General features: G+C 32.5%; 1 pseudogene; it reads right to left on the bottom strand.

The window, feature by feature from the left end:
- Window positions 1–15573: 15573 nt before the first annotated feature.
- LOC112471590 lies at window positions 15574–15679 on the bottom strand (annotated as a pseudogene).
- Between the last annotated feature and the right edge of the window lie 454 nt (window positions 15680–16133).

Below are 16133 nucleotides of genomic sequence, written 5' to 3'. Positions count from 1 at the left end.
AAGAGAGAAGATATGACTTTTGTGTCTTAGATTTAACTCTATTTCTAGCACGTGAATTTTAATTAGAAATATGGGGTAGAGGGGTGAAGAAGGTACTATTTAATTTATCCATTCCTAACAGCCATTACTGAAATCTCAAAATGCATTACTGTCACCCTGCCTCTAGCATACCAACAGGTTAGATTATCAAAGTTCATTTTGGTATGTTTGGGTGTTTTGAAATGCAAAATATATTTTTTTCCAAAAGTATAATAATAGCATTATAATGTTAAAAGTGACAGTTTTTTTAAGCCAAGTAACAATCTTATTTTATTGTTATATAGTTTAACAGTGGGACTAAAGAATAATATAGATTCTGAACCTGGATAAAAAATTTATAAAATTAATTCTATGGAAAGTATTTTCAAGTGCTAACCAGATCTTTGAGAAACATATCCTGCCCTCTTACTTGGCAGTGAGACATTTAGAATTATTAGTTCAAATGGATGACCTATAGATTTGTATGATCTATAGATTTGTATGTTTAAAGTGATTTAGAACCAGAAGTAATCATGAATGAATAAACTCGAAGGTAACTCATTGTGTTTCCTCCTGCTCCTGTGGTTTCTTCTCAAAATAATGGCATTTTCATTTAGCACCATGTGTAACAGAAAACATAACCCACAGTTTACAGATGAAAAAACAAACTTAGAGTAACGTAGTGATTTGCCAAGGATCATATAGCTAGTAAAGTGGTAGATCATGAGATCAGGGCCAGCTACATAATTTGAGGACCAAATAAAAAATGAAAATGTGAGACCTCTTGTTCAAAAATCAGAAAAAAAGATTTTTTCCTTTCCTCCAGTCTGTCTCTCCAGCTGTAAAAGGTTTTGTTTGTTTGTTTATTTGTTTTCTATTTGATGTCAAGCTCCTTCCTGCATGGGGAGATTGATGAGGTGAGTGCAGCAAATTCTTAAAGATGCCCAGACTTCTACCGGCCCTTAACTGTGTCTGGGGGGTATGTGCCTTGACTCACACTCTCACTATCCCCCACCATGGGCTGAGGATGGCAGCACTTACTGTGTGAGGACAGGTGGTAGAGAACTCACCCAGGAGAGGAGGTAGGGAGGTGGGATGGGGGTAGGAGGCAGGGTAAGTTTGAGCCAAGAGCCTAAGTCTCCAACGCATACATGCTCCACTGTTCCATCAGATTTCACTTAGAAAACACAAATTCAAAGACCGAATTATTAAGAATTTCAAGACAGTTACTGCAGAGCATTAACTCCCATGTCTGGGGTCTCCTTTTGAACACAGTTCCCTGTGTTGAAGGTCACATGCACTTGAAGTTGATCCTATCCTGGACACTAACTCAGGTCATTTTATTTCAGAATTTTATATTTTCCTCCATATTAACTACCTTTCTAAGTATATTTGCCGAGTAACCTTTTTAAAGTGTAACATTTTCATGGAGAGGGCCTGAGATTGAGTTCTTAGGACAAATAATTCATAGATTTTGGTTTTTGAATTTACTCCAAAGGCATTCTCTTTATACCAAAGTGCATGCACTTTACATTCTTGCTGTCAGCAATAACTGACCCCTCTTAGCAGAACAGCTCCTATACTCTTGATATCATAAAACTTACTAGGCACAAAATACATTATTTCACTTGGGACTTCTTGACAATTACTGAGTATTAGAAATAGAAGTTAGCTTTCAGTTTCACATATGATTCTTTCTTTCCTCCACCATGCAGCCCTTGTCTCACCTGAATTGAGCACTTACTGCTTGGTACCCAGTAGATATTGTTGCTCTTAGTTATACTTTTATATGTAATGAGATTTAGGTAAAAATTGATATGAATATGAAATGAAAATACTATCCATATCAATCTTAATAAACCAATTAATATGCTTTCACAAGAAGATATTGGTGAAATTTATATTACTGTTTGTTTTATCACTTAGCATTCAAATTCTATCAGAAAGGATTTAAGATGAATGTGCTTAGTTCCATTAATGGAAACAGTTATTTATATTTTTTCTAGGAAAGCTTTTGGCTTTTGAAATATCAAGTATCTAAATATACTGTCAATTTGCTTACTGATATTTTCTCTGCTACAAAAGCAATTTGCACTCATCTTTGCTTTTATCATATGGGTGACAGGCATGTTAATGGTCTTGCTGGATCTGAATGATAGTTATAGCTTTTTCCTATCTCTCAAAAGCACTCTAAATTTTTGTAAGTAAAAGAAGGTAGTTAAGATTGACTTTGTTTTCCAAATTTGCTGAGTGAGGATTTTCTAAATATTTTATGTGCTCAGGTTCATGTGAAAAGTTATAGGACTGTAATATTTATTTTGGAATGAATTAAGGAGTTGGCTCCACTTGTGATTGATTCTAATTATTTCTATTTAATAGCGGTAATATGTAGGTGGTACTGCTTTTTTATCCTTCCATCTTTTTTTCCTCCTAATTACCCAATCGATCTTAACTCTATAAGAAAAAATGACTCCCCTTTGAATGTCCCTTCTGTATTATTTTTGCTAATCCACCAAAAAGTTAGGAGGTGGAAATTAAGTATAAAAGACTCTCAGTTCTTCAGATTTGTTTAATCAGAATATTCAAAAGTAGGGAAACAAAAGTCTGCATAAGAAATTCATTCCCTTAACGATTATTATGTAGTCATCCTAAGTCTAGTATACCTTTTTATTCAAACTCTTAAAATTTTTCTTCTCAATTCTTCTCCCAAAGATCACCACATTATTGATTTCTTATATCATTCAGGTCTCATATTATTATCCCTTCTATAGAAAAACAGTTCCTAAACAATAGCTAGATGAGTACTTTCATTCCATATCCCATTCCAGTCAAATTTCATTACCTCGTTAACCTTCTTTTTTTTTTTTTGCATTCATTTGAAATTGTCTAATTTACTTATTTGTTAATGTGTTCATTGTAAAAATCTCACTGAAAAGTAAGTCTCATGGAAGATCTGCCTATAGTTTATTACTGTATTGCCATAACTAGGAAGGATCCAATTTATGGTAATTATTTTTAAAAATATTTATTGAGGACTATTAAAAAATAGTCAGCATGATGGCACAAGATTCAACCAAAAAATATTGAAACTACTCAACAAATTCAGTAAAATTGCAGGACATAAATTCAAAGTACAAAAATCAGCTGCATTTCTATACAATAAGAACAAAATATGTGAAAAAGAAATAAAGAAAACAATCCCATTCACAATAATCTCAAAAACAATAAAATATTTAATAAATTTAACCAAGGAAGTAAAAGATCTGCACAAGAAAAATTACAAAAAATTGTAAAAACTAATTTCTGCTAGTAAACATTAATCAATTTTAAGAAAAGTTTCATTCATAACTATTATGAACAGGTTTTCATATTACTTTTATAACTTCTAGAACAATCGCCTGGCCCAAATATGTTCATAGTATTTGAGAAAAAAATTCCATGTGAAAAGATCAATATTTTTTTTTTACTTTTTTTTCCTGACAGACGTCTATGCCTGATCCCTCTTTAAACATAGCCCTGACTATAAGTAAAGGTGTCCTCACTATTTATATGGGAAGGAAATACTGCTTTTTTCTTTCAACTTTATCTCCAGCAAAAGTTATGAAGTCTCCGTAATTCTCCACAGATAGTCAATTCTGGTCACCCCAGTTGGTAAGAATTTTCTAAAGGTTTATAATTCTAGAGAGGAGGGATCTAAACATAGCCATCTTTTAGAATCCAGAAAAAAAAAAATGACTCCAATACTTAGAAATGAAATTCCCTCACTTTAGTTGAAGCCTGGTCTCCTTCCCTAGTCTTAATTTCCTGGATTATTTCCCAGATAATTTGCAATGGATAAATCTAGTTTTTTAGGGACTCCCATCCACAAGGCTGCAGTCAGGGCTTCTGTAAGTATATCCAGAGCCTAAGTTTGAATTTGGAAAAGGCATCTTGTTTAGGTAAATAAAATGGTGCCACTCAGAGGATCAGACCCACAGGGTTCATAGCTCAGTGAGTAGATTCTACTCTGTACAAACAAAACAAAACAAAACAAAACAAAACAAACAAAAAAAGATGCTCCCTCTTTCAACTGTTGGGAATCAGTCCTGTGCCAAGCTGGATTTTAACTTCTCTCTGTTCCCATACAGGCTGCTTTTTCATAGTGCACAAATTACACAGCTGTGCACAGCAGCATGGGTATCGTTTCGCAAAAGTTAACAGAACAATAATTTAACATACTGCATTTTCCCATTATGTGAGAAACTCAGAAATAATAGCATGAGTGTCCTTTGAGCTTACTACATCATCATTCTGAGTCAAGTTGTGCTCTGCATCCCTAGCCCAGGTTGTTTTCATCAACTCTCCTGTGATAGATGAAAAGCATGTCAGGTCTGGAGATCCTACTGTTTTTAAGAGCCTACATTCCAGATTCCCCAGGAACAACTGTTTGAACAATAGCATGCCCAACTCTGAAAGACTAAGCCATAGGATAGTTTAATTTCTTCTCTGGGGGAAAAAAAAAGCCATCATTCTAAGGGAAGCCTATGCTGGAATATAAATGTGTTACAGTAAAGAATAAATCTACCTTACTAAATGTAACACTTAAATGTTTGGACCATAAATTCTTTCTTTCTTTCAGATGCTTCCCTGCATTAAGGTCTTGCCTAACTCACAAGATTCTACTGATTTTTCTTTCCCTGTCAAAAAGGAAATGGCACAAAAATAAATCTAAGTTTTAACACCCAATAAACAGAAATTTCTTTCAACTTTTAAATGACGATTTTAATAACTTAAAACAATGGCCATTTAGACTCATTTCCTAACTAGGGAAATTTCTATATTGCTAGAGATAATCTTGTTCAGAGAAGTATGAAAGGAATGGATTAATTAAGTTTTTAAAATGATTTTGAGAATAACAGAGCTCCATTCTCTCTCTCTCTCTCTCTCTCTCTCACTTCCTTCCTCCCTCTCTTCTCCCCTCTCTCCTTCTACCTCTACTGCTCTCTTCCTTTTCCTCTCCTTTCTTCTGATACAATTAGCTATGGATTATTCTCTTCTAAAATTTTTCAGCTTCTATAAATTGAACCTAAGGAAAACACATAGGATAATCTTGAATTTAATAAGAAATAAGAGGGTGATTCCAAGACATGGATTCAGTTATTTTCATATTTACAATATAATCAGAGCCCATCTCTGGTTTATAGTTAATCTCTGGGGAACTAATGCTCATAATGAGTGTGATTTGGCATTAATGGGATAGAAACAATTTTTTCTAATGTAAATTTTGAACAATTCCTTTAGTGATAAAACCCATTTTTAACTTAGCCCTGTTTCAATTGAGCAGAATCCTAGAGTGTCCATGAAGAAAGGAATACCAGATTCTCTAGTACCTTGTGTTATATGTGAACCTTGTCCAATCCTTAAAGAAAAATCTATTGAGGAATTTTGAATTTCCCTTAAAATATAATTATTTCCCTTTCTTTAAATAGATGAATCCTGCTAAGTACCAAATTTATGATATTTTATTTAGAATTTAATATTTTCAGCCATATCTTTCAGACAGCATAATCTTCGGTAACAATTAGCTAGTTCTATATTATGAGGCCAAGTTGCTAGTATTTTAATTCACTTTTCAATGATTTAAAATTAGTGATCACCTCTATTGGTATAACAATAGAAGAGAAAAATATGCAAAATTTAAGAGACCCTTGATGATTAAACTAACATTGATGGCGGAGCCATATAAAATTATTAACCTACTTTTGTAAGAGAAGTCACTAGCTTGTTTTTTAATATTTATAAGGCAAAGTGAATTATTATTTATTAATGGAAAGCACACCACCAAATTATATTTCACAAGACCAATAATTGAAGATATGCCAGTTTCAACAAATTTGATTGCAAGCAATTTTAATGAACTCTTACTGATTTATTCTTTGTTACAGTTAGTTTCCTTATGAATAGAATAATAGTAAGATTATTTTTAATTTGCTAAATGGAAATACAGAGAGTATAAGTCTGATTATTTTCTTTTATCCTATCCACATTTGTTGTCTTCATAAATTTTTCATCAGCTGAATTTGTCTCATTTGTTAATTGTGTATGTTTATATTGTGCTTTTACCACTGAAATATAAATTAACAGGTCATTTTTCTGCTCTGTTTAACAGTGTCTCTAGCACCTACTGAATCTTTGGCACATACTAGACATCTTATAAATATTTTTGAATTAAACAGTGGATAATAAAGTATACTATAGTCTTGGTACATAAGACATTTAAACTCTTATTTGCACCTACTAGATGCAAAATAGTCTTACAAAACATATAAAATTATATCTTTTAATAGACATACAGAAAAAAACAGACACTCATAGGCTTAGTTTTCAACTATACTGAGACTTATTTTATTTGAGTTAGAGTTTACATTTCTGATTTAAGAATCAATAGAGGTCAAAAAAAAACCTGTTAGTGCTAAATAATCTAGTATTAACTCAATCGAAGAAATGCAAACAGAATTATATGCATGTATGTGTGTGTATATGTATATATATACACACACACACACGCACACACACGCACACTACAGAATGCTTTAAGATAAAATGATAAAAGCATTACTACTTTGAAATACTAAAATGTGTGTGTGTGTGTGTGTATGTGTAACGACTTGGAAACCTTCAAGAGAGGACTAAGAGATCTGCTTTAAAACTAAGAAAAACAAAACCATTTCGACTGAGAAGCCTGGTTTACTTTCAATTCATTTCAAACTGATCATTCAGTAAAACCGTAGATAATCATCATTCTCCTCATTAACCAACTAACTAATGAACTAACTCTCCTATCAGTAATTGTATGTGTATGTATATATGTGTACATATATATATACATATGTGTACGTTTCCCCTTAATCTCTTAACAGTAAATATTGGTCCTTCTACTTACCAAACCTATAACAGCTAAAAGCTATTTCATTCTAACTTGGTAGTATTATAAAACCAATGAACACATTTTAACATATGTAATTAACTTTGTGTTCTCATTCTTTATTCAGTAACTTATTGTCCTTACATTTATTGACTGCCTATTCTGTGTGAGTCATTGAAAAGTTTGTTATAAACAATAAATATAATAACTATATCCTGAAATAAAATCCCAAAACTTATACATTGATGATTAAAATAAAGCACTATACTCTGAAATAAAAAAAAAAAATAATATCTATTTACAATTTACTGTGTTCTCCAATGTGTTAAAATATAAATTAGCTTACTTTACCTGAATATTTTGGATAAGACTGGTCAGTGAAATAATTTCTATGATTCTAAAAAGTTTACTACATATGAAAACAGTATTTTTAAAACATTAGATTTTTTTTAACTTTTCCTCAATTGAGGAATGTTTATTTGAAAGCCAGCAAAAACTACCTATCAGTACAACACAGATTTATATCAGTTATAAGTTACTCCATTGAGTGCAAATAAGAACTCCCTTTTATTGAGGTTTCTGCTTTGCAGTGGGTAACTGAAAGGTATTACAAAATTGATGTCATTAGATAGCATTATAAATCGAATTCTCAGGAGATATAGTTTATTGTGATGTTCTATGAAAGAGGGAGACATCCATGTTATTTTCCAAGGTCATGTCTACCATCTGTTTGGCTGGCACATTTGTAACACACCATAACTCTAAAAGTGCTGGATCAAGGTTTTAGCAGGTCACAATTTCATCATCCGAAGTCAATGGCTGCTGTCTAAAGATTTGCAACTACAGCAGAGACATTAAAATTTGTTACAAATGTCTAACAGTTTCCACCTCAACTTCTGCCATATGAAAGGATTAATGCTGTGCCATTTTAAAAGAAATATTTTATCTTGCATTAACTTTCTCAATGATTAGTAGAACTTTAATCAAGTGGGTAGAAAGACCAGCTATTCAAACTACTGAATACTGAAAAGGTCACAGTATTACAGCACACTCCTAAAATTTAGTGTCTCCTATTACATTCTCTAAATGATCACATTCCCTTCTCAAAGGCAAAACACTAACTATTTGACATAAGGTCACCATACTCACTGAATTCAGATTCAATTTAGGTCGAAGCTGATAACACTATGTTACCTGTATAAAAGCATTACTCTGAAGAACAAAGCATAACAGAATTATTTCAGAACATAGCAAATTCAGTTGACAACCATGTATCAGGGATGAGAAATTAAAAATATCATGTTTATAAATAATACAAAAAATTCATATTTTTAAAACCTAGATAGCACATGTATAATGTCTAGAAACTTTTGCCATCCTGATGCAGTAGTCATCCAAAAAAATTCCCACATATTCCTGTTAAAGTTGCTTTTTGCAAGCAAGGCATTGAAGATTGTCCCTGAATCCCATTCTTGGAATAATGGGTGACACTTCTTCATAGTGGTGAATACTTTGAACAAAGCATATTCATACAATAGTAGAGTACAGTTTGTGTGTAAGTGTTAATTTCTATATTCATGGTCTTACTTCTTAAAGACATACTATTCAGATCTTAAAATTAGCTTTTTTATCTTAACTCTCAGAGTAGTTGATTTTTTTTTTACTCTTCATAAGAGGATTTAATGTTTCATCTGTCCATTTTCCAAGTATAACCTCTGATTGTGGCTGTATTCTCTGCCATTTCATAGACCCAAGACCAGAGGTTTGTTGCTTCTGTTGGTGCTTTTCAGAAACTTCTCATTTTATCTCTCTGAAAAATAATCATTGAGAAAATTATTTTTATATTTCAAATAATTTAAGAAAAATGTTTCAAGAGAATAATAGGGAATCATCTTACATTGTAAACAGATTTTTGTTAGAGATAGATTTTTTAAATAATTTTTTTTTCAATTTTATCAGAATGTCACAGAAAGTTTATACAAAAATTTTCAGACTTCTTCTTTATGCCATATTTCACTACTGTATACAAATATCTTTTTCCAGCTTTATTGAAATATAATAGACAATTAGTTGCTAGTATTTACATTGTACAATTCAATGAGTTTTTTCCAATTATAGTTGGCATACAGTAATATACCAGTTTCAGTTTACAGCCTAGTGATCAGAGATTCACATAACTTGCAAAGCGATCACCCAACTAAATCTAGTACCTCTCTTCCCCCTTATATATTTATTACATTATTAACCATCTTCTCCATGCTACATTCTACATCTCCATGTCTATTCTGCAACTATCCATTTGTATCTCTTAATTCCTTTGTTTTTTTTTTCATTTTCCCAATCCCCTTCTATCTAATAGCCCTCAAAATATTATATGAATTTATTACTGCTTTTGTTGATGTTTATTTTGTTCTTTATATTCCATATGTATGTGAAATCATGAGATATTTGTCTTTCTCTATCTGACTTACTTCATTCAGCTCAATACTCACTAGGTCCATCAAGGCAATATTTTTTTCCATCCCCTTCCTTTTAATCTGTATGTGTCTTTTAGTCTGAAGTGAATCTCTTGTAGACAGCATGTTGAATATTTTGTGCCAAGCCCCTCTGTCCTACATAGTTTCTTTTGAGAAATCAGCTGCCAATATTATGGATGCTCCCTTGTAAGTAACTAACTGCTTTTCTCTTGCTGCTTTTAAGATTTCCTCTTTGTATTTAACCTTTGGCATTTTAATTACGATGTGTCTTGGTCTGGGACTGTTTGGGTTCCTCTTTCTTGGGACTCTCTGAGCTTCTTGGGGTTGTGTGTCTCTTTCCTTCACCAGGTTAGGAAAGTTTTCCATCATTATTTTTTCAAATAGCTCTTCAACATCTTGTTTTCTTTCAGGTACCCCTATGACACTGATATATTTACATTTAATAGTGTGCCATAGGCTCCTTAAATTATTATTATAGTCTTGGTTTCTTTTTTCTTGCCATTCTGATTGAGTGTCCTTTGCTTCTTCATCCTCTGTATAGGTCATCTGATCCTCTTCTTTATTCCCTCTGTTTATTCCTTTAATATACTTTTCAAATCAAATAATGTTTTTGAGATGTATTTCATTTCTGACTGGTTCCCTTTTATAATTTCCATTTTCATTTTTATGGTTTTTTTTTAAATCTCTTTATTAAGTTCTCACTGAGTTCATCTACACTTCCCTTAATTCCATTGAGCATCTTTATAACCAATATTTTGAACTCTGCATCTGTTAGACTGCTTGACTCTATTATTCTTGGATCTCTGTTCTGTTTTCTCATATGGTTTCTCCTTCTTTGTTTTCCTATTTTAGCTGTCTTTCTGTGTCTGTTTCTATGTACTAAGCAAAGCTCTTAAGTATCCCTGTCTTATTAGTGTGGGTTTGTGTGGTAAATATGTCCAGTGGCACAGTCCTGAGAGGGGTTTGGCTGCAAGCCAAATTTAGCCCCAGCCAGTGCCCCTCTAGGGCCACCTGTTAAGATTCAGCAAACAATCCACAGATATTATACTTACAGTTGCCTCAAGAAACCACACCAGAAAAATGAGGCCAGCTGCCACTAGCGTGAGTCTTGGCTCTGCTTAGCAAGGAGCATCTGATTCTCAGAGAATACACCTCGATGTGGCTTGGGTGGGGCCATGAGTTGGGGGAGGTGGAGTTTCAGGAAACCCTCTGGGCAGAGCGACCTCTGTTATCCAGTTTGATGACGTCTCAACTATGGCGGCACTTTGTCTGCACAATGGGAATGGGGAGGCTCAACAGAGGAACAAAGGATGCCACCGGCACTTCTGTCTAGGAGAGATCCTTGCCTCTGGCCCTTAGTTTGGCAACTCAGTGTTCTCCTGTAAGTCTCTGGTGTCCCCCACCCTGCTCTACATCTGACCTGGTGCCGGTGCTCAGAGCCAGCAGGTCCTTCACTGAGAAAGTCTGCTTGTGATGCAGCCCCTTTAAGAGGCGTCTGCAGCTGCTGGCTGCTATTGCTATTGCCTCTGCCCCACTCAGCTGTTTGGGACTGAGCAACCTCGTGATCTCCCCGAGTCCTACCCCCTCTTGTTGCAGTTTGATTTCTTATTTCTCTCTCTAGTTGTAGAGCTTGTTCATCTAGATCCCAGGTGACTTTCCTTGCTGTTTGCTCTGTGTTTCTGTACCAGCCTTGATGTGGTTGTAAGAGGGATGAACAAAGCCACTGTCATCTATGCCATCTTTTTCTCCTTCTAGTGTAAACATTTACTTTAATCTTCTTAAACGCTTCTAATTTTTTTCTACTGGCATTTTTCTAACTAATATGCTGATATAGCTCTTTCATGATTTATTAACTTTAGAAATTCCATATACTGTGGCAGATTAAGATTAAGCACACTTCAATACGCTCACTTCTCCCCTTCTTACAATGCAGTATATCATTACTTTAATTAATCTACTGGTTAATTCTCTCAATCTGAATAATACATTTATTCAAAGTATATTGTACCATCACCTTGAGACAGCATCTCAACTCCTCATATTTTGAGAATATATGTTGAGCTCCTGTATCCTCGTACATTTCTTTTTCTTCACTGTTCTCAACGTCTTCTGCTTTGTATGTATCTATATATTTTTGATATGATGGGTTAATGTTTTACATGTAAGTATTCATACTTCGACTATATATTAATTCTGAAAGTGAAAATCAATTAAGTTTTTATAATAAACTTATAAATACAGTTTCTTATATATTCAATAGTATTTATATTTCCTTGTAATTTTTAAACTGTTTTTCTTTATAAGTTATTAAATATAATAAAATCAATTTCAATCTCTTCCTCTCTCTCTCTCTCTCTCTCCCTCTTACTCTCTCACTTTCTTTTCTCTTATTTTCCCTTGTGGGTGTATCTCATTTGAATTTTCCTTACTCGGCTTGAATTTAGAATGTTTAATTTTTAGATTACCTGTACAATTCTAGATCAGCTCATTTTTACTCTCATTGATGAATCATTTATTTGCCAGATCCCATGTTTCTTCTTTTCTGATTAATTTCTCAATTTCCTGGAACATATTTTAACATAAAATTTATTTATTTTTAAATAGATTTTATATTTCAATTACAGTTGATATACAATATTATATTAGTTTCAGATGTACAATATAGTGATTAGACATCTATATAACTTATGAAGTGATTTCCTCGATAAACCTAGAACTCATCTGACTCCATACATAGTTATTACAATATTATTAACTATATTCCTTATGTTATATTTTACATTCCCATGACTATTTTATAACTACTAATTCATATATCTTAATCCCTTGACTTTTTTCACCAAACTCGACAACCCCTATTCATTTGGCAACCATCAAAATGTTCTCTGCATTTTGTTTCTCAATATTTAAAAGTGGGATTACTGGGTCCTTTTTTGTCTCTTGTTATAGCCTTTGTTTTAAATTCTATTTTGTCTGGCATACATCTTGCTACTCCAGCTTTTTTCTTTTATTTCTTTCTATTTTCAGGAAATATATTTTTCTATTCCTTTACTTTTAGCACATATGTGTCTTTTAATCTTAAGCAAGTCTCTTATAGGCAAAATAGGTAAGGGTCTTGTTTTCTTATCCATTCAGCTACCCTGTGTGTTTTAATTGAAGCATATAATTCATTTACATTTAAATTTTGATACATAGTTATTGCCATTTTACTGTTCATATTTTTTAATTTTTTTTTCTCTTAAAGAAGACCCTCTAATATTTCTTGTAATTCTGGTTTTGTGTTGATATAGTCCTTTAGCTTTTTCTTGTCTAGGAAGCTCTTTATCTGTCTTTTGATTCTAAATGATAGCTTTTCTGGGTAGAGTAATCTTGGTTGTAGGTCCTTGCTTTTCATCACTTTGAATATTTTGTGTCAACTGCTCTGGCCTGCAAAGTTTGTTGAGAAATCAGCTGACAGTCTTAGGGGAGCACCTTTGTAGGTAACTAATTGCTTTTCTCTTGCTGTTCTTAAGATTCTCTTTAATCTTTGTCATTTTAATTATGATGTGTCTTGGTGTGGGACTCTTTGGATTTGTCTTGTTTGGGACTCTGAGGTTCCTGGGCTTACATGTCTACTTCCTTTACTAGATCGGAGAAGTTTTCTATTATTTTTTTCAAAGAAGTTTTTAATTCCTTGCACTCTCTCTTCTTCTCCTGGTACCCCTATGATGCAAATGTTGTTAAAAAGAGGCACGTTAGAATATGCTTTCTTGAAAGTCTTTACTCAAACCCCTTCTTAACTTATAGCTTAGCTGAACATGGATCTGGCTCATTTAGTTTCCATGGTATAAATGGAAACCCCATATATTCTTAGAATGTGTCTAGTTGTCTTTTTGAATCATTTATCAGGGCATGGTGGGAGTAATTCAAATTGAAGTCTTGTATACTTTTTTAAAATGTATTTTTGTATTTTTTTCTTATGTACTTTATTGTTTAATTATATATTATATGTAAACTCAACATGCCTTATTAAATTTCTTCTGTTTAGGTGTGCCTTTTATAAACAGCTTATAGCTAGATTTTCATTTAAGGCAATTTTAATTTTCAAACATTAACAAGAAATTTTAATTCATATGCATTTATAGAAATTACTAATGTATTTTTACTTATTATAATCTTTTTATTTTGTTTTTGCTTATGTAGATAATTTTGTCTCACATGCATAGATGGAAAAATATGACATGTGTATTATTAGTCTTCTGGGACTGCCGTAACAGAATATCACACACTTGGGGGCTTAAAAAGTAAAGAAATATTTTTCACAGTTTTGGAGGCCTGAAATACAAGATTAAGCTTCAGTGGGGTTAGACCTCTGCTGATACCTCTATTCCTAGTTTGCACATGGCTGCCTTTTTGCTATATTCTCACATGGCTTTTCTTGTGTGCACAGGCATTCCTTATGTCTTTCTTTTTTCTATTAGATTAGGACCCACTCTTATGACCTCTTTTAATATTAAACACCCCTTTAAAGGTCTTATCACCAAATATATTACACCAGGGGCTACATAAGAATTTGAGGAGAGACACAATTCAGTTCTTAATAGCATATATTCTTTTTGATTTGTATCTATGTGCAAGGATTTTCTAATTATTCTTGGAACCATCAGCCCAAGTTTGCACTCAGAATTGCGTTCTTCCTTGTTATAGTTATGGCCACCTTAGAAGTGTACTACTCAGAAACTTTGCAAGGAATAAATAAGTGGGCATCATCCATCTGCGATACCTTGGGATATATTTCAGTGTATATGAAATATATACTTTCTCAGGAGTACTTGTCTTTGTCTTATTGTACAAGCTTCTTTACACATATGTTGTTTGGCTAGAACTCAACACTAAATATTTGTTTTTCTTGTACTTTTCTTTCTTTCCTTTTGCCTCTTTTTTGTTTGGTTTTGTAATTTTCAAGTATTCATTTTCTGTACCTCCTATATTTTTCAAGTTTGAAAATGTCTATTTATTAACTTTAAATGATGATGTATTTGAGTAAAAAATTTCGCATACTTTTTCCCCCTTAAAACTTGTCTTCCAAGTTTGAATAATTCTGTCCTATTAACATTCTTTTATCAACAGTATTTTCAATTTTTTTTCCTGAAATTCATGTCACTTTAAATTTGGGAATAAATGTCTTCCTTTTTGCTGTGGTGGAATCATGTAATTTAATCTAAAATTCTTTATAGTATGTGTGCTACTGTTTTAAGCAAGAAATATTATTTTTAAAATATGATAATTTCTTTAGAAGGAGAAATTTTGAGAGCAATTCCTCTAAAACTGATTAAATAACTTGCTGTGCAAATATTATTAAGAATCTCAGAGGCATAAGGTTAAAATAAAACATAAAGTTAAGATAAAAGCTAAGACAGCATTCATGTTTAAATCTGTACTTTTGGGTTAAACTGAGGTGGAAAGACTCAGATGAGATTTACTCTTAGGATCCAAAGGATGTGGGAGAAAATTTGTTAAGTTAATAATATTTTCACAGGTTTTGCCTATAAGTTTCTCATTTTTGTACACAGGCTATTATGGTTAATTATTCAGACTTTTTGTGTTTTATCCCTTTTTATCCTCTTTGTGCCTTTTCAAAATCACATTGAATATTTTCTTTCTCTCCTAAATCCTTTGAGAATGTGCTAAATGGCAAATATTTTAATAAGCAAAAATGTTATTGAGAAAAAATCCAAACATATAATTATTTACTAAATACAAACAAACAAACAAACAAACAAACTACCATTTATTGATTATCCATTTATTCATTAAGGGCAGTCCCTGTGCTAGGAACTTGATATGCTTTATTTTATTTAATATTCACACAACTCTTTGAGCTATTAATATCTCCACTCTAAGAAGGATAAAACTAGCTCAGATAATTAAGTAACTTGCAAAGTCTCTTGAATTTAATGAATAACTGACTTTGTATTAAAAATCAGATTTACCTGGTGGCATATAGTATGCTTTTCCCATTATACAGTGTTCTCTTCCAAAGAAAATCAACATGGTTCTTATCTTCAAGGAGGTTTCAGTCCATTGGAGCATTATTTTTTTTTATTTTTTTTATTTTTTATATGAGCAACCCTTGGTTGACCTCATAGATTGCAAGGAACTTGTCAGCTTACAATCCCTTATGTTTTATTTTTACACCTACAACACCTGGTCTCCCATCCAAGTACTAACCAGGTCTGACCCTGCTTAGCTTCTGAGATCAGACGGGATCAGGCTTGTTCAGGGTGGCATGGCCGTAGACCCATTGAAGCAATAAAAATTATTATAATTTAAAATATATAAAAGTATAAAATATTAGCATTAAGTACTTCACCTGTCAATATGCTGACCTCTGATTCTGATTCTTGTTGTTCCCCATTCTATTGCTAAAGTTCTTAATAAATATTTTATACCATGACATATTTCTAATGTTTTTATCACTTTAGAGCATCACATCATTTCCCTGAGGGTACTTTTTTGTAATATCTATAAATGAATAGGTTTCTCTGTCATTTTACATATTAATTGATAGAAAATAAATCACTTTTTACAGGACAACTGAAAAAGCATAAGAGACAGTTGCCTGAGGAAAACTTACTTTATATGCTATTTTTTAAACATTTAAATCAGTGCTATGAAAGCATAAGGAGTTTAGTAAAAAAAAAAAAAAAAACTACCAGGGAATCAATAAAACTTTTAAAAATGGGAGTGACTTG

The sequence above is a fragment of the Pteropus alecto genome, unplaced genomic scaffold (assembly GCF_000325575.1).
Source record: "Pteropus alecto unplaced genomic scaffold, ASM32557v1 scaffold57, whole genome shotgun sequence".
Classification (NCBI taxonomy): domain Eukaryota; kingdom Metazoa; phylum Chordata; class Mammalia; order Chiroptera; family Pteropodidae; genus Pteropus; species Pteropus alecto.
This window is presented reverse-complemented; position numbering and strand designations above follow the sequence as displayed.